The 15,120-nt window shown below is 44.9% G+C and overlaps 1 protein-coding gene across 4 annotated transcripts in view; it reads right to left on the reverse strand.

Annotated features, from left to right (window-relative positions):
* The window catches only part of PGAP2 (post-GPI attachment to proteins 2), a 118,846-nt gene extending 107,793 nt beyond the window's left edge, over positions 1–11,053 (reverse strand). Inside the window, exon 1 of one of the 4 annotated variants that reach the window (XM_069203723.1) lies at positions 10,908–11,053. The gene's annotated coding sequence lies outside the window, so the exon portion shown is untranslated. Of the gene's footprint in view, positions 1–10,726 lie in introns of all 4 variants that reach the window. The other 3 variants (XM_069203725.1, XM_069203724.1, XM_069203721.1) reach the window with 3 other exon arrangements.
* Between the last annotated feature and the right edge of the window lie 4,067 nt (positions 11,054–15,120).

A 15,120-nucleotide genomic window follows, 5' to 3' on the forward strand; every position in this document is an offset into this window, starting at 1 on the left:
CAGTCAAAACAACAGTGGGGGTGAAGCAAGGCTGTGTATTGGCCCCAACACTCTTTAACCTGTACATAGCAGATCTCCCCTCCAAGTTAAATGGTCACTCATCCCACTCTCCCTCACTGGGCGGTCAACAAGTATCCAACCTACTATATGCAGATGACCTACTACTAATCAGTAATACCAGAATAGGCATGCTGAAATTGTTAAAGGCATTAGAAGAATACTCAGGCTCCAATGATTTAGAAATTAATCATAAAAAATCTAAAATGATTACCCTAAACCGCAGGCCATCCACCCAAGGTAAATGGCATATGAATGGGAAAACCCTAGAGGAAGTAACATCATACAGATACCTAGGATTGGTGGTGAATGCTAGAGGTAATTACACGGCACAAAAAGAAGCAATAAAAAACAAGACGCAGGCCCTTCCATACGCCTTTTGTAAGCTAGCAAATTCAATCTGTGGTCATGCTCTGAACCCATTAACAGCTGTAATGAGAGCGAAGCTACTTCCAACTATCACCTATGGGACCGAACTAATGAGGGGGATGGAAGTAGGTCTCCTGGAAAAGCTGCTGATAAAAACCTATAAACGCGTTTTTCGTCTACCTGGGCGTGCATCGCCAGCCCAGGTCAGACTGGAATTCACACTGGTCAAACAGTCGTTAGCCCGACCGGCGGCATACATTAAATGCTGCTACAAATTGAGCCGCGCTACAAAGGGGTCTTTAGCCAATCTGGTCTGGCAGGAAATTATCCTAGAAAGAGGGAACTCCAACTACATAAAATATCTAGAAGAAATTAAGAGTCTTTTGAAATTAGATGAGGTATGGAACAGGTCCCTACCCATCCCCATTTTCAATAAAGCAGTGAATAAAGTGAGTAAATTACAGAGCTGGCTAGAAGATAAGATCTCACTCACCAAAAGGGAGCATAGTTGGTTGATCCTTAATTCCTACAAAACATTTAAAGAATCACCACTTATGGCTGGCTCGTACTCACGGAAAATCAAGCAATCCTTTCTCAGACTTAGGCTGGGTGAAGTCCCTACTTTAGACCTCATGCCAAAATGGAAGAAGGAGCGGCAAGTAGACTCACAGGAGTGCCGTCTCTGCCATCTAGCAGATGAAAACTTGATGCATGTGGTCTGCATTTGTCCAGCCTTGGTGGCCGAAAGGAGACTCTTGCTGAAAAAAGAATTTAACGGCTTAAGAATTAGATCCTGCAGACAAGCACTAATTGCAGCATTTAACCCTCAAAATACAATATTGAACATTAGGCTGGTTCAATTTCTGGACATTTTCACTCATAAAACCACAACCTCTTGAAATGACCAGATAGAGGGAGGGCGGAAACAATAGCGAAATCCCTATCACCCGCTTTTTAACATCCTAAAGAAGGGAAGGCCCCTATGTAGCCCACAGGGTTGCTTAGCTCGTGTCGTAATAAAGTCCGGTTTCAACAATCAGACGTAAGTAGGGGTAGATAAAACTGATAGAAGGCCTCTTCCCACTTTGTCCTATTTTTACCAATGCCTCATTTGTCTGCTACCGTTCTCCTTAAATATCTCGGGGGAAGGATATTTCATATAGCTTTTAATTCTAAACACAGGATTTTACTTGGCGCTGTATTTATTTTACCCACAATAAGATTGTTCTGTTGTCCCATTATTAATACCTATAGCACTAGTATGTTCCTTTCTTAAAATCTTTATATAGAAGAAAAACTCACTAACCACGTCACCTTAAGCTAAAGAACTGGAATTGCCTTTTTGCACTAAAATTGTTCTGTGAAATGTTTATGTGGAAGGAAAGTTTTATGGTTTTAATTAACTAATAAACTTGTGTTTTTACCTAAATAAGATCCCTAAAGGGTTTGACTTGAGTACTTCAGGCATCTCAACAAATATAACGCCCTGGGCTGCAGTCAGTAAAGCAAACGTCAACCCCTCACTCCCTTAGAGCGGCATGTTTTATCACAGGGTCTGCTCCTTACCGTAGTCTGATGCAAGCGCCTATGGTGGTCTTCGATTGAGTTCTTGGGTGGTGGTGTGTGATGGCGCCAGGGTATCATGAGTAAGGTGGGTGTGGCTGTCCCACTCTACTGTCAATGTGTCTGGTGACTGTCCATTATTACTAGATTTGGATTTTACTGTGACATTGTATAGCTCAGATAGGCTGCAGTGGTTAAGACTGTTACACTCAACATTAAAGAGCTTAACTCCCAGAGCAAGAGGGCGAAAAGTTTGAAATATCTCATTGATGTAACAACATATTATTGTCGACAAGAGACGCACATCTCACGAACACACCAGTGTCACATCACAGGGTATTTCGGCAATCTTACTGCTCCTACCCAGGATTAAGCACAATGGAGTGGTCGCCTTCCCTTACAAAGGTGACCAATTCTCTTTGTCGGAGATCAAAAAGCTTGGATGTGTCATGGCTAGATGAGAGTTAAAGAATAAAGGCTCAGTAGCTACTGTTTATGCGCCCATCTAGGGTCATGAAGGGTGCATAGTTCCATTCTTACAGGCACTGTCCACATTTGCTCTGGGGTGTATGCATCTTTAGTTGAGTCTGTTCTAAGGCAAGACCAGCTCTGGTGCACCACAGTTTTAAAACCAACACTCTTGAATTGTGAGTTTACTTGTATCACTCAAAAGTGTAGATTAGACCCACCCTAAAAATCTGATAAATCTTCATTCCACTTTATATGACAGATAACTAATAGGCCTCTGTCTTTACAAATTAGTGGCCGATGCAGGCATCAACGTGAAACGTTTTTGTTCCACTCTATGTGCACAATATAAAATTGTCTGTTATTGCAAAATAAGTCCTTAAAAGAAAATACAAATCATTCTTAACCATTACAATCACACAAACATATATCTATGTATATTTATGAAATGCCATATCAATAATATACTTTTATCCTTTCTTCTTACCCAAAAAAGACACCATTTTATAGTTTGTGTAGATATAAAAATACTGAAATGCTTTATGGAATTCAAGAATTATTAGAGTGACATTTATTAACTGCGGTGTAAGGGCCATCAATCTGGAAAGCGTAGTGGACTTTAGGAACAAGTGCAGTTCCTCAACTTTATTAAACCATGATTCCCACTCTCCAGGTAGTCTATTCCATGCGCTTCTCTCTCCCAGAGTCTACAATCCCAGCCTACTCCTCCTTTATCTGTAGTAGGTGTAAGAAGCCCATTAACCTGACATCCTCAATCGCCTACTCATATAGGAAAGACAGGCCCATTACAACCACTGGAACATTACAAGTTTCTTTTCAATAAATAAATATATATATATATAATTTTATTTTTATTTATTTATTTTGTATTTATTTTTTTTACAAAAAGCAGGTTGTGGAACCCTATTAGCAGATTCCGTTGTCCAAGTCTGACTGCACCCAAAATTCAAGTGACTCATGGATTAATTTATTCACTTTTACTTAATAGGTAAGCATTTTGTCAGGAATGCAATGCACACCTTGTATCAAATGGCATGGACGCGAGGATAGTAAGAGGGACATAAGAAGAGAAGATCAGTTCCACATGTCCTGGCTACGTTAAGGTGCAGGAACAGTTCATTTTGGATTCTGTGTTTGTGGTGCCAACCAAGTGGGCTATGCAAACAATTAGGTTATATATGAAGGCCTCAATGTCCCCTCCAAACTCTGAGTTCAGTATCGGCTGTGGGTGTCACCAGATGATGGGTTGGGTATCTTAAATGCAGAGTGAGTGCGTTGATCATAAGCCCACGTTGGAATGCAGTTCACAGCCTAAGCAACAGATGTACCACTGGATTATAGTAAAATCCAGCTCAATGCAATCCAGCCATGTTTTCCTTCCAAGCAAAGTTAAGAATGTTGCACTGAAAAGAAGGTGTTGATGGTAGATCTTGAACCCAAGCGGTCCCTAAGTGTGATTAAATGGTAGCACGCTGGCTTTCTACCAATTATGGTGGAGTTCATGCCTTGTACAACACTGCCGTAAGGCTTCTCGGCACATTTATGTGGTAAATACAGTAACCAGTCCTGCCACTAATGTATCAGAGCTGTGATTTAAAGGCTTCCAATGAATGAGTGGATAGCAAATCGAATATTTATTAAAAATCCACAGAAATGTGTAAGAAATGATAAAAAAGCATAAAGTAGAAATGAAAGCTTTGGGAGGAGGATAACCGCCTCACTACGGATTGAAGTGCGTGGAGTTAATATTTGCAACTTCAAGGAAAGATTGATAATGAGTGGCAATGTTCTTCAGAGGCCTGTTCTACCAAAGGCCAGTGGAAATTCAGAAGAAGGAGCTTGGTTGTGGTAAGGCTACTACAGTAGGAAAAACTTAGACAAGCAATTAACAGAGACTACAGGATCAGGTCAAGTAACAGGGTTTTACGAAAGGATACGAGGCTACTGGTGTAAAGTGTCCAGGTGACTATCGAAGGACACGTTTGTTATGGAATCTCGCAAGAAGAAACATCAAGAATGGAAGCCTCTCCTTATATAAGCTCCTCTCCACCTGGAACCTACAGGCATTATCATGCAGGCGTAGCATCAAGGCCACCCCTCTAGGTCAGCGTTCATCACAGGGGATCAAGGAGTAGGCTGCCATGAATACATGGAAATTGGGCTAATGAGTAGTCCATAAATACAGCAATTAGCCCAGGCAACTCAACTGGAGGACCAAAAACTCAAAAAACGACTGACCTCAGGAAGCACCTAAATCAAAAGTCTGACCTCAGATAAGCAAAGCATACTTGGAGAACAACACAGGACAAAAGCATCAAACACTAGAGAGTTTGACTGGAACAGGTTCCACAGAACGCTCTCTGCAAAAACAGCAACAACTGCCATAAACACTGATAGATTGGACATACAGATATCAGTCCTACAAACATTGGCATCATACACAATGTCGACTGATTCCAAATTGGAAAGACTGAACTCTCTGATAATAAGAGCCCAAAAAATCTGTGCAGGAGGGAGCAGAGATCTGAAGCTGTGGCCCCATTGTGGAGAAACTATCCGAGTTACCTGACGTTATGAAAAATCTGGCAACGGCGATAAAACACAGTCTCGCCTCACGAGAAACAAGAGCTGAAGTCAAACGCCTTGCGCCCACAGCCAGTTAAGGATTATGAAGTTAAAATACAACACAAATCCTAACAGACCAAGTAGACCTTCAGCTCCAGGATCCTCCATCGCACACATCAAACATGAAACCAGAAAAAAACACAGATTCCAAGGCCAACTATAACCCCCAGCACCCAGCCTAATTCAAAAAGCATCAACAGCACTCCAATTGGAAGCACTATCCCAGAAAATCTGTTCCAACCAGCACTCTCTGGGAAAAGATGATCAAAAGGGCTGAGGAAACTCAATTTAAAAACACACACACACACAACTCTCGAATAGGTTAATAGGCAATAAAAAACTTGGAGCAATAGAAAGCTCTCAAATCTATCCGCTCTTCAAACAGGCACAAAGCATCAATACTAGTGCCCAACCCTCTGAGCAACCGGACGCATCTACGAAGTATAGTGAAGTGGGCAACGCAAGCAAAAATGTGGCCAAAGCCATCCTGCACATGGGAACGAAATGCCTCACAAGCAATGTCTCCCTTGAACCTATGAGTCTGCAGTGCTTCCCCAGCCAAGCACTGAATCTGCAAGCAACCAACACACCGAGTATGAGAGAAGGACCTCCCTTCAATGACGTGCAAGGAGTGAGCATACAAGTATCTGGAACACATGGACAGGCAAAGAAACACCCAGTCTGGTCCTTTCGGCTCAGACAGCGACAGTCTAATTGGAGCACCCACCATGTGGGGCAAAAGAAAATAGAAAAGGACAGGAGTTAACTGGACCACAGCATATGAATCATAAACAAGGGACCATCAGACAACATAATGGACCCATGGGCCACCAGGGGTATAGCCACAATACACGAGCTACCGCTGAAGAGAATTATCATAGAGATCAAATACAAATTTACCAAAAACAATTGACTACACGAAAGCAAGCCTGGACCTGCCTACCCAGGCAACGAAAACAACCATTCAAGTATTGCCAGAACTCCCTGACATCACAAAAGAAAACCTAGAGTGGAACTCAGCACAACCGCAAAAAACAAACAGGCCATACGTCATCAACCCTTCAACTTCGACACTCACCCATGGGCAGATGACTTACAAATCAGACCTTATTCCAACACCGGCTGTTTTAGTCTTCTGTCCCACTTACAATTCCTGCGGCCCATGGGACATGCTAAATAGGTCAAACATAATTTAAATTTGCTCGGCCCTTCCTCGCCTGGATAAAATCAATACCAAAGACTTGGATTATGTAGCATTCTTGGAGCCAGGACTGAGTGAGAAAAGAGAGACCACCGAAATACGCTTCCATGACACCACCATTGTGGCTCTTACACCTAACCACAGTGCTCAGCTAGAAGAATGTGGACTCAGCCTGCAACAGGTAGCACCACTACAAAATGTCCCTATTTGCTGAGCTCTCTGCCAACTGCAAACCCACAAAACAATCGCCGGTGCTAGAGGAAAAGGCACTTAGGGCCTCATTACGACCCTGGCGGCCGGCGGTAAGCTGGCGGTAACACCGCCAACAGACTGGTGGTGTTCTGCCAGCTATTATGACCGTGGTGCAATAGCCACTGCCATACCGCCGGCCCCTCCACCAGGCGGTCATACCGCCAGCCTTTCCATGGCGGTTGGGGATTAAGGGGCACTCGGGTGCCCCTCTGGGCCCCTGCACTGCCCATGCACTTGGCATGGGCAGTGCAGGGGCCCCCAGACACAGCCCCATCACGCATTTCACTGCCCGAATTTCAGGCAGTGAAATGCGCAATGGGTGCTACTGCACCTGCTGCACATCAACATTGCCGCCGGCTCTATTACGAGCCGGCAGCAATGTTGATGTGACTTTTCCACTGGGCCAGCGGATGGTAACTGTTACCGTCCACTGGCCCAGCGGAAAAGTCGAAATAGGGAGCCAGATATACCCCCAGCACTGGCGGTATACTGGCACCCGTAGATTCGGCAGTCTTTAACAAAGACCGCCGAAGTTGTAATGAGACCCTTAGTGTCTCTATCGCCTCACAGGAATTTTGGCATAATCTGAAAATCACTACTCCATCAACGCACGTATTCAGATGTATCGGCCAGAATAGAGTTTGCAACCCAAACACTGAATGGCTCATGGAACTCTTCATAACCGTCCCCAGCACCTGCCTCCGTCCCAGCTCTGACTCCTCTGGGAAGATCACCCTGTCCCCTCCTGGAATATTGCAGGAGCAGGTAAAATCCCAAACTGGAAACTCACCTTAGATCATTTGATAGAAAAAGTCTCCCAGAGACCTTGAGTGAACGTTTACCTGAACCCAAAGGAGGCTTGAAAGCAAAAGGCAATGGCATCCTTGGAAACACACGCCTAGAATTAAATAGTCACCATCGGAGCGCTGAATCGATATTAGTTGGCGACTTCAAGTTAAATCTGGCATACCACTCAAAGCAGAATGGAAGTGTACACCCTGGATGCCTACCTGGGCATACCAAAACAGCTTTCACAATATGCACAACTGCACAGCTGTGAACACCAGCTTCACTCCACAAACGAAGCCAAGGGACTCAAGAGCACTAAATGGGAGGCTTGAAACAAACACCCCAATGGTGGCAACACGAATAACAAAGTCAACAAAATCAATATTAGATTACTTATTCATCTCCTTCCATGAGTTTTAGATGATCACTATGTTTAAAGTGGAAGATCGCAGTGAAAGCAACCACCAATCTTTGATGGCAATAATTAAAATTGACAACAAACTGGTCGCATAGAGGAGTAACATAGGCTTCCATGATCCATAAACAACATTGAGTCAAGTGAAGTGGTCGGACTTCGCCCAACAAACAATGAAAGCAACCTGACCCAAAAAGCAAACGGGATCTCTGGAATCAATTAGCTTCCTGGGAACAAATACAAGAAGAGCTCAAAAGCTTTCTGGGAGCGAACAAATGGCAGTGCCTGATCCACCAACACTTGGCCAAAAACAACTGGCTCAACAACGGAGTCAAACACCAGAAGCAAACTTTAAAAGCGACAAAGGCAAAGCAATGCACACATGAATTTGGATCCAACTGGCCCACATTCATAGAACTAAGGAGAGAGTACAAAAAAGCAATCGGGCAAACAGAGTGCACAAACAGCGAGCAAGTCTGGATTGATTTTATCCACACCTGCAAATCAACGAATAACAAACTTCAATGGGCTCTGATCAACCAGCTAGAAGGCGGCAAAACTTCCACAGCAGATAATCATGTTGTCTTTCAAGCCTGGTCAGCCCACATTAGATCCTTGTACAACTCTGGAGAATCATCAACAACATACACAGACGGCAATGGTAATTCCCCAAACCTCAGCGTCTCAGAAACAGTAATCGAAGCCCAGATAACAAAAATAAATAAAAAGGGGCCCAAATGGAGTACCAGCTTCGATTTACAAATACGACCTGAGCCAGTGGAGCAAAGAACGTCTCCAGCTGTTTAACTTTTTTCTCCAGAAAAACAACATACCTGTACCTTGCCATGGGTCCATCCTTCATCCCATCTACAAGCAAAGGTCCCTATTCAAACCTGGATAGTTACTGAATGATCGCGACCTATTAGACACCGACTCAAAGTTTTGCTGGCATCCTGCTACAAGAACTAGAATGCTGGGTGGCTGAAGCAGGACTAGTTTCACTAAACCAAACAGGCTTCTGTCCCAAGTCAAGTACGACCAACAACCTGGTGGCTCTTTCCACCCTTATTATGAAATATACCAGCTTTTCAAAAGCCTTTGGCTACATGGATAGCAATTTACTGTGGCACAAACTGGCATCATAGGTCAATCATAATTAAAATTTGCGCAACCTTTCCTGGCCTGGATAATATCAATGATGAAGACTTGGATTATGTAGCATTCATGGGGTCAGGACTGGGTGAGAAAAGACAGACCACCGAAATACGCTTCCATGACACCACCATTATGGATCTTATATTTAACCACACTGCTGTGCTGGAAACATGGAAAATCACCCTGTGAAAGGCAGCCCCAGAAAAATATCCCTATTTCCTTAACTCTCAGCCAACAGCAAACCCACAAAACGATTACCAGATGCCAGAGGAAAAGGCACTCAGTGCTCAAAGGTGAGAAAGGAGCCTCTATCGCCTCAGAGGAATTTTGGCATAATCTGAAAACCACTACTCCATCAATGCACTTATTCAGATGCATCGGTCAGAATACAGCTTGCAACCCAAACACTGAACGGCTCATGGAAGCTCTTCAAACTGTCCTCAGCACCTCCCTCCAGGTGGTCTCAGCTATGACTCATCTGGGAAGGTCGCCCTGTTATCCTGGAATACTACAGGAGCAGGTAAAATCGCACTAGACACCGAACTGGAAACTCACCTTAGATCATTTGATATAATATGTCTCCCAGACCTTGGGCCTCAGAGAAACACCATTGAAGGGCTACACAGAATTCCATCAACCCATCGTAAAAGATGGAGCCGAAGGCAGGACAAAAAGTGGAATAAGCATCTTAGTGTCTCGTAATAAAAACCTAAACGTATACAAACTGACAAAAGAATCAGTCTTCATGCAAGCAGTACAAATCAGCAACTGAAAATCAGAGTGAAAAAATGATTTACAGTTAACGTTTACCTGAACCCAAAGGAGGCTTGAAAGCAGGGAGCAAAAGGCAATTGCAACCCTGGAACAGACATTCCTAGAATTAAATAGTCACCATCAGAGAGATGAATCAATATTAGTTGGCGATTTCAATTTAAATTGGCCAAACCACTCATATAGCAGGAAGGAGGTCATCATTAACATCCCATCAAATCGTTTAACCGTTGTTCGGCTTCTATATTCAGAAATGTGGGCAAAAATGAGTCTTGACAAGAATAAGGGCATAGCCCATGAAGAACGAAGCAGTATGAGAAAGACAAGCATAGTTTATGGTTTTCAATAAGTAGGCTGCTTTGAACAGATCTGCAGGTCCCTTAATGGTTTACACGGAAACACTTTGCACACAGGTTCAAAACTGAAGCAACACACTTGTAGCATGCTACCTGTGCAGGCAGGCGCTTCACCACCGTACGCAGAGGCAGTAAGCGCTACACACATTTTTCAATAGAGAAGAGGTTGGAAACCCTTAATCTAGCCAATGCTTTTATTTTTCAGGTCGTAGCGTGACAGAGGTTTTTAGCCCCAAGCCTCAAACCGTTCCCACAATTGGAATGCAGAAAGGTAAACCTACTTGCACTCCCCGCCCCACCCATGCGAACTCTCCCCTTGCAAGGCTGGTCTCCCCCCTCCCGATCCCTGCATGTAAAAGCCCAATTCCTCTGCGGTTCAGCTGACAAGGCCTGGCCTTCTGTGCCCCAGAGCATGCACTGCCTAACCTGCTCCTGCAGCCAGTGCACAGCACTTGCATCGCGCTCCCTCCGCCTGCCATAGCGCTTTCTTCCTGCTTCTGGCAGGTAAGGAACAAAAAACAAAAAACCATACATCATGGATCCTGCAGCAGCAGACTACACAGAACAGTAACCCGATTCAGGCCCCAGCAGAAGTCAATGGGGGAAATACATTCTCCCTCTTTTTCCTAGAAATCTCCCACTTTTCTCCCCTAAAATGTTGGCATTTATGCTACCTCCACCTACCTGGCTGCCGGCCCGTCTGCCCACAAGGTACAGGTGGTGTCTCCCCTCCTTGGAATGCCTCCACGCTCCGAGCAGCCCAGAAGCAGTCCTAGTGCTCAGCTGTCACTCCATCCACCCATTCATCCACCCATTCATCCACCTATCCATCCATCCCTGCAGGCTGCTCCCAAGCCGGGCTAACCTTCATTGACTCCCTGACTTCCTCCTCCGGGGGCGGCCCAGGTGGGGGGGCGGAGAGCGTCACTCCCTGGGCGGCCCCCTGCTGCAGCGGCGGTGCGCGTACACCCCCGGCGCGGACACACCTGCAGCCCCGGGGCAGAGACGGCCATCGGGCCCCGCCCACCCGCGGACGGGTACACCCAGGCGGCCATGTTGAAGCGGAGGACGGCGAATGCAAGGACCCCGGAGCCGCACCGGTGCAGACCTTGCAGCTTCAAAAGGGCAGCCGCTGCTCAGCAATCCGAAGGACACTTTTATTAACGAAACATGCAGAGCCTAGAAGGGGCTACACAAATATATCAGTATATCTCATTACTTTGCTATTTATAACTTGTTAATATTTGTCCTATATATGTGTGACCTTCTTTTCTATTTAAGTAGCATTTTTATATGAATTACTTTTTAACCAAGACACTGTACGAGAAAACGCTCCACTTCAAGATGGCCTCTTTCCACACACGATTCCCGATCAGATAGCGTTGACGTTTTCCCCTTGGTACGTCGACGTCCATCTAATTGACAGCTTCCTTGTTTCCGGGGCGACCGGGACCCGCCCCTCTCGCTTCGCAACCAGACAGCATGTCTTTGACATCTTAACTTTTTGGAAGGAAGCGTCCACCCCGTGTGAAAACACAAGCATCCCCATTGCAATGGCCAAATGTCATGCACTTTTGTAATCGAAACTCGACCGAACATTTTTCAGCAGTTTTAATCTGAATTTTAGCCATGATAATAAAACGTAGGAATGCATTTATATTCCCTATTTGCATTCTACGTTTTCTTAGCCTAATAACTGGTTATAACATCTTTTTTTCTGATACCGTTTTCTCGCTTTGCAGAACTGTTTTTTAGTAAATGCACGACTGATCTTGACATCTGGTAAGAAACTTACCATTTCAAGTAGGGTTTTCAATTCTTTCAGTTCGCACCAAAAAGGTGGCCATTCTTGGCATTCAAAGTCTTTTTTTTTTTTAATGTATAGCACATTTGTTATTTAATGTTTTTATATAACGCTGGTTGTTTGCTTTCAGTTATTTTAGACTTACTAACTACTGTCGTTTCAAACAATGTTAAGCGTGCAATCAAGGGGATTCCCTTGCCTACATACAGTCTGTGACCAAGAAGGGCAGGGCATTTTCAAGTTTCAAATATGCTAACTTGTACACTTATAAGATCACAGGAAATTGCATTTAACCCGTCCGTCGTATCATAGGAATGCCCTGACATGACCTTGAGAAGAGCACAAGAAATGACCACTTGGCCTTTGATACAGAGGACTTTGAAACATTCACTGAAATATCTTAGTGTGACCCAAATAAAAACACGACAGCAGATGAGAGCTGTCCTCTCTATACCACCCCAGGCTCTCCCAGTTTAGCCATTTACTACCCGTTCTCCACTTGTCAGCCATATGTGGTTTCCAGGTTCACCTCGGCTTCTTTTCAGGTGTGTTTATTTCCTGCACCTTTGATTCTTGCATAAGGACCACAGGTGGGATTGAAAGAATGAGGGGGGAGAGGAGGTTGGAACAGGAGGCAGAACGTGGGAGGTGGAGGGGGAGACTGGAAGAGAGGGGAAGATGATAAAATATAGATGAAGCCTGAAGAAGAGAGATGGGGAAGGGAGAGAATGAGCCTATTGAAGAGGGAAATATCTTTCTTGGTGCAAACCGTATTAAGTAAAGCTGAAGGAAATGGGTGTAGGGGGCAAATCCACTACAGATTTTTTTTTAACCATTTTTATTGATTTTGACATGAAGTAACATACATCGCACAATTTGCCACTTCACTTTACAACCTGTATTTGTACTGTCCATGACATGGAGGCTAGGTCTGGCGGCTGGAACCCATGGTTCATTAACAGCACGAAACAACTGATTTAAAACTGCAGATCACATCAACACATGCATCTCAGGAACATTGTTAAAATGAGGTAGGTGTCAGCAATTGGGAACACTGCACGTGTAACTAGGCAAGTAAGATAAACCAGACATCCCTCCCCCATAGTTCTCTATCATCCTGGTTTAGATAGCAGTATGTCTGACAAAAGGGAGGGAAGGTGTGCTATTGGTGGTGGTGGTATTTGGGGGCCTGTGTTAGTTGGTGCTTGGGGTAATGAGGTGCACAGTGTAACTAGCTACCAGTTGGCAAGAGTGTCCTGCTATGTGTGTAATTCTTGCAGCAGAGTGTCCCAGGGTGCTGCTATGGGAACGTTTCACAGCCCGCGGATCTCTTCGCAGCGCAGCAGACTCAGCCCTGCCCCATTTCAAGGTCGCCGCGCACCAATGATGCATGGGTGGAATGGTGCTCGCTTTCCAATGCATCGCTAAGCTATCACAGAACTTAATGTCTATTTACAGCCATGAGACGCAACATTAAATTATTAGTAACAGGCAAAAATTAAGGGCCTATTCAGAAAGGTAAATTTGGTTGTAAATATAAGTTTACGTCCGAATGTACCATTTTCTTCGTCTGCCAAAAAATCACAAATGTTAATTCCTGGCAGGTGTGAGCCCATTTAGTGGGTAAAGATCTCAAATAGCAAAAAAAAGTGTAGATTTGCATGGAGATCCTAATCTGCTTGTGCAGAGCTCTCCCCTATGTCTCATACCTTTCCAAGGAATCAGCAAGGAAACCTGCACTGGTGCAGCTTTCCGTGCAGATTCAAGGGAATTCCTATAAATGTAAGAAAGTAGTAAATCTGTACTGGCATGCAGATCTGCCCCAGCAGAGGGGCCGAGTTTGTAGCAGTAAAGAGCACACGGCTGCTGGGGACCCTCCCCTTCCCACTGATGGAAAGCTACTTCCTTGATTGGAATGTAGATTTATCAAAAAGTGAAATCCTGGATTAGGCGAAGTGGTCATGCCTGGGCATTTCAGAATCCATGCAGTAATGCGTGGCAAAAGTGTGGCACATATAGTTGCTTTATAGAGCTATGCAAATGGTACCCCTCTGGCAAGGGCAGAAGTAGTCAATTTGGCGTTGGTGGAATGGGCCCCAATTCCTTCGAGAGGTTCCTTCCGCATCAAAGAATAGTAGGGCTTAATGCAGAGGATGATCAGTAGGAGGCTGGCTCAGTTTATGGTGTGGCACCCTATACTGAGTCCAGGCAACCCTCAGTCATAGTGTTTTGGTGCCTAGATAACCAAAGCTCTCTAGGGGTAGCTGTGGAGAGCAGCTCCCGCTTATGACGGGGGGAGTGTAGAGCACTTACAATACTCAGTCAGTCAGTCAGTCAGTCAGTCAGTCAGTCAGTCAGTCAGTCAGTCAGTCAGTCAGTCAGTGATGTTCACACAAGAAAGAACCAAACCAAGTGTTACAAATATAGAGTATTCTTTATTATAACACTAATACTATCCTAACGCTGGTATATCTCCACCTGGAGATATCTACACACAGAAAATATACTTAGAAACAAACAGTAAAAGCATAGAAATACATGGGACCCTGCGGAGGGGGCAAACCATATACTATGAAAGTGATATCTGAATGGAGGTGCCCAACCAAGGTAAGTGTGTTAGGATCTTAGGGGATGGGGGAGTACGAAATCATCCAACTTAAGTAATAGAATTCCCCCAGGCACCTGTGCACAGAGGTGTTATCTAGCCGGGTGTCCCATAGACTATCACAGGACCATTGCAGCTGGAATTTTCAGGAATCAGGGCCCTTACCAGAGAACCCCGAGCAAACCAGTTGGCACAAGTAAGGTTCGATAGTGGCCCCACCCGTGGATACCCAGGAAAGTGGAGTAACTACACCAGGGAGCCCAGGTGCATAAGAGGGAAGTGACGTCGGAAAAACTTTGTTGGAGTCATTGGGAGCTTGGTTTCTCCAGCTGCTGTTGCGACCTGTGGACCAGGTCGGTGGAACCCCAGGGCGGATTCCGGACAAAAATAACCTGAAAAAGAAGGGGACAGTGGCTAAACCACTCAGAGGTGTCCAGGCAGTGCAGGTAGGTAATGCCCACCCTTCCTGGGGAGAAGTCCCTGCAGCTGGGTGAAGGAAGAAGTACAGCTGCGGAGTCCAGGTGATGCAGGAAGATCATTGGAGTCACTCGCGAGCTGTCCCACATCGGTTAACGGATTTCAGAGGGGTCAGTGGTTAACAGAACGGCCAACAAGTACTGGCAAAAGCAGGAAGAAGCTGCACAGAAGGTTGCAGGATTTAGGAGACCA

The sequence above is a fragment of the Pleurodeles waltl genome, chromosome 8 (assembly GCF_031143425.1).
Source record: "Pleurodeles waltl isolate 20211129_DDA chromosome 8, aPleWal1.hap1.20221129, whole genome shotgun sequence".
Classification (NCBI taxonomy): Eukaryota; Metazoa; Chordata; class Amphibia; order Caudata; family Salamandridae; genus Pleurodeles; species Pleurodeles waltl.